This window comes from Asparagus officinalis, chromosome 4 (assembly GCF_001876935.1).
Source record: "Asparagus officinalis chromosome 4, Aspof.V1, whole genome shotgun sequence".
In the NCBI taxonomy this organism is placed as follows: domain Eukaryota; kingdom Viridiplantae; phylum Streptophyta; class Magnoliopsida; order Asparagales; family Asparagaceae; genus Asparagus; species Asparagus officinalis.
In genome coordinates, this window is record NC_033797.1 from 49371593 (window position 1) to 49376714 (window position 5122).

Below are 5122 nucleotides of genomic sequence, written 5' to 3' on the forward strand. Positions count from 1 at the left end.
AAGAATTTGCAATGGAATCAATGATGAAGAAAACAACGATTTTTCCCGCGAACAATGTTACTCCACCCACTCCAGATAACATTGTATCCATTGAGGCTCCTACAGAGGTGACACTGGAAGGAGATGGGATGACAGCCGGGCATTTAGAGGATACAGTGGATGTTGAGACTCAGGAACAGGGTCATGTTCAAGAGTCCATTACAGCTAATAGACCAAGAAGAAACATTCGTCAGCCAGCTAGATATAATGATGTCATGGTTGCATATGTTTTATCAGCAGAATTCGTTGATGATTTGGTTCCTTTTACATTCAAGGAAGCAGAGTCAAGCTCTGATTCGAATAGGTGGAGGGAAGCCATGGAGGAAGAGATGCAGTCTCTTCATAAGAACAACACTTGGGAACTTACAAAGCTACCGAAAGGTAAGAAGGCTATTGGATGCAAGTGGGTATATGCAAAGAAAGGGATCTTCTATTGGGAAAATTAGATTCAAAGCCAGATTGGTTGCCAAGGGATATGCACAGCAAGAGGGCGTTGATTATAACGAGGTATTTTCACCTGTTGTAAAGCATTCGTCGATTCGTATTTTATTGGCATTGGTGGCACAACTGGATTTGGATTTGGTCCAGATGGATATGAAAACAGCCTTTCTACATTGAGATTTAGAAGAGGAGATCTTCATGACACAACCTATGGGGTTCAAAGCTGCAGGAAAAGAAGAATTAGTATGCAAGCTGAAGAAGTCTCTTTACGGATTGAAGCAATCGCCGTGACAATGGTACAAGAGATTCGACGGCTTTATGATTGGCCGAGGGTACACAAGAAGCCCATATGACCCGTGCGTTTACATGCACAAGCTACAGAATGGTGAGTATATCTATTTGCTGTTATATATTGACGATATGCTCATAGCTTCCAGGAATACTTCAGCTATTAGAAAGTTAAAAAAGGAGCTGTCATCCGAATTTGAGATGAGGGATCTTGGAGAAGCAAAGAAGATATTGGGTATGGAGATCGAGAGAGACAGGGTGAAGGGGAGGTTGAAGTTGACACAGAGGAGTTACTTGCAGAAGATGCTGAAGAAATTCAGTTATGATAGCAATGCCAAGGCGATAAGTACTCCATTGGCCCCCCCACTTTAAGCTATCAGCTAAGATGTTACCTGTTTCAGTTAAGGACCGGGAATACATGTCCAAAGTTCCATATGCCAATGCTGTGGGTAGCTTGATGTATGCGATGGTGTGTACAAGGCCAGATTTGTCACAGGCCGTGAGCATGGTATCCAGATACATGCACGACCCCGGGAAGGGTCATTAGGAGGCCGTGAAGTGGATTCTACGGTATATTAAAGGTACCGTGGATGTTGGTTTGGTGTTTGAGAAAAATGGGAAGAACGGGCAGGATTGTATTGGTTACGTGGATTCTGATTATGTGGGGGATCTGGACAAGCGTCGGTTTACTAGCAGATATGTGTTTACACTAGCAGGAGCACCGGTGTGTTGGAGATGCACACTTCAGTCTACAGTGGCTCTCTCCACTACGGAGGCAGAGTATATGGCATTGACTGAAGCTGTGAAGGAGGTTTTGTGGTTGCAGGGATTATTAGAGAACTTGGGGATTGCACAGGAGACCCTTCGGGTATATTGTGATAGCATGTCAGCTATCTATTTGGCGAAGAACCAGGTTTATCATGCGCGCACGAAGCACATTGATGTCAGATTCCATTTTGTTCGTGACGTTTTGGATGAAGGAGACGTCATGTTAGAGAAGATCCACACGAAGGACAACCCTGTGGATATGTTGACCAAAGTTGTTTTAGGAGTGAAGTTTGGTCATTGTTTGGAGCTTTTGAACATTCTTCGGTGTTGAGGCCTTTGGAGGCTATTTGGATGAACTACGTAAGGCTTGATTCCTTGGGCAAGAGGATACGTAGGCAGTCTTTACGATACAGCCGGTTTGGATTAGTTGATTTTGATGGGGGTGAGATTATTTAGACTCTCGTTCGGGTTCTCGATTTGTTGCGGTTTGAGTTCGTACTGGACACAACAAGTTGGGATATTTGGATGTTTTGGTGTCGGCTCAGTTTTGAAAAAAAACTTCACCGAGGTGGAGAATTGTGATCACGTGAGTGGGAGGAACGCAGTTTCAAATCGCATGAAACACAGGCCCACGAGAAGCCCACTTACCTTAATCACAATGATATATATATCTCTTCAATCAAGAGCTAGGGCGTGGCAGAGAGGGCACCGAATTTTTTGTGCAGCTGATTTCTGAGAACAGGAATAAAAAGGAGCGGCTGCGGAAGAGTGCAGGAGCAGGAGTTTCTTTTGGCTGCTGCTGCAGACACAGAGAACAAAAGGACCAGTGCTTTTGGTGGCTATTCACGGAAGAAAAGCAAGTCTTTTGTAGATGTTCTTTGTTTTTTAGCACCCCCTTTGAGAGAGTATTTGTTGAGGGATCTGAGAGTTTGTGAGAGGGTTTTATTTGTGAGATTGTAAACCCCAATTGTATCTCTCCCTCTAATAGTAGATCTCCCCCTCCTTGCCCCGTGGACGTAGGCAATTTGCCGAACCACGTAAAATTTGTGTTCTTGTCGTGATTTTTGTGTGAGGGTTTAGATTGAGTGATTGTAAACCCTAATTGTATCTCTCCCTCTAATAGTAGATCTCCCCCTCCTTACCCCGTGGACGTAGGCTATTTGTCGAACCACGTAAAAATTTGTGTTCTTGCCGTGATTTGTAATAGCTTGTAGGATCCCTCGACAGGTCAGTCCTAGAACTGATGAGAGGAAGAGCCGGTATCTCACTTTGTTGAGATATCCGCTTCAGATTCTTGTTTCCTTGGTGAAACATGAATTTTTACGATCTAATCTCTTGTTGTGCACCTTGCGCACCGGAGGTGTTGCCGAAATTTCCGCTGCGCACAACAACGAGATCTCAGCAGACGAGATGAGGCGAAGCAGGCAGAACGAGATGACACATGTCAGTCGACACGCTTCGTGTCGACTGGAACAACAGTTGGGAACACATACCCAGTCGACACGAAAGGCGGTACTAGTCGACACGAAAGTTGTTAGTAGCGTAGCGAAGTGCGAAGTGCAAAGTGCGTCTAACAAAACACCACTTAGCGTCTCAGCCCGATTAGCCCTGATTCCCGGCCCACGGCCCACTAGAACCTTTGAGAGATTAATTAAATAAAAACAATTCTCAGTTTGTCGTTGGCAAACCTCGAACACAGGACCTTTGTGATATCAAAACTTTAACTTCTCGCTACGCTACTAAGGATTTCTGAAAAATACCAGTAGTTAATAAATATATAGTTTGAAAACTCATTTTTGGAAAGCGGTTTTGACCCAAAATATCCAACAAAGAAAAGCCCGAGCAGGAAAGAAGGTACGGTCAAATCCACGATTCCATCGCATAGAATCACCACGATAAGCTTCTTCTTCTTCTTCTTATCAACAAATCGAAACTGAACATGGTTATGTTTTCTGAGGTAGACGCCACACAGCGAACTGTCCTCGTGTCCATGACCCAAGCAATCGAAGCTACCACTCGCGGTGCCTGCTCCTGACCCCAACATCGATCTAGTCGACCCTATCGTCCTACTCCAGTGACACCTACGAGCACCCAATTGTTGATGTCATCTGTGCTTTTGTTGAAGCTAGCTACCACGCGCGCTACCGCATGCTGTCCTCCCACAGTAGGTACACACACGGACTTAATCGAATGTCATGAGTCTCCTCCGCATAAGAAGGGAATTCAGGCCCAACAAATCTCCTCCTCTCCCTCTCTCTCTCTCTCTCTCTCTCTCTCTCTCTCTCTCCTCACTTAATTTCTCCCACTGTCTCCTTATTCCTCAACCACCTGGGACCCGCTATTGCTCGAGCTCCATCATTCTCCTCTTCCCGCTAGTGGACTTCCCTTTTCTTTTCCCTCCCAGACTTAAAACTCAAATTCCTTCTTTCTGAAATCTCAATCAGCCCAGCGATGTCAGGTTTCGGAGTAGACAAAAACTGAGGATTTACCCACATTAGAAACAAAATAATCCAGTGGACCCCCCATCCGATCAGCATTACTTTCTTTTTTTCCCCTTTCATTTCACTTGGAAGTTCATTTGGCAGTGATGAAAGTCAGAAGTACGTACTGGCTGGCTACAACTAAATTAAGCAAAATGTGAATGAAAGATCCTCGTTCACCTATTCATGTAACCAGATAAGCTTCACAATAAAGATGCGCAAAAATAAAAATAATAATAATTTCCCTCTCGAGGTGTAAAATTACCTACCAACAAATACCCTCATAATCCATTGTTATACAGTTATAATTGAGACACCTAAATTCAAAAAAGTGAATTCTGACTATATTTGAGAGATCTAGATAATAAACACCTAAATTTTAGTTTTCCTGTCCTGAGGTGGGGAAAAAAGGTTTCCTGCAATTAAAAGGCTACTTGTTTTTCAGAAAGAAATCAAATTCGAATACTCCTCGAAAAAAAATCATCAGTTGGTAGCCATATTATAATCCGTCGAAACTTATAATCAATTTTCGAAAATTCAAATCATCTCATACGAGCAAATCTAATCTAATAAATAGATAATGGATTGTCTTAATTTATAGGTAGAACCGTAACTAATTGACTGTACTTAACTTTCTTGCAACCAGCTTACCAGCATTAAGCCATAGTTCTCAATGAGAAACTATACTTCTTTATGCACCTGCTAATAACTTTAGTAACTTAAAAATAATAAAGAATAATAAGAAACTATACTTCTGTAGTTCTATGTTTAGCGCCAAACAAATAATATCGTACCAAGAAAAAAATTAATATAGTATCAATATTAATCTATAGTAGGTTAATTTTCATCCTTAAATATTCCCAAAAACTTAATATAAAAGGAAAGGTTAGTTATATAGTGTTTGATCAAGATGAATGAATGTATAGATTTGCAACAAATCATACTCATCCATTGAAATTAACAGGATATACAGGTCCAGAGATTCCAGAGATACTGAATTATATATAACACAAAGGTATACTGATCAGTTGTCAGATCTACAAAGATTTTCGTAAATAGTAAAGAAACTAGACAGCGCCACAAAATATTCCAACTTTAGTTCTTAC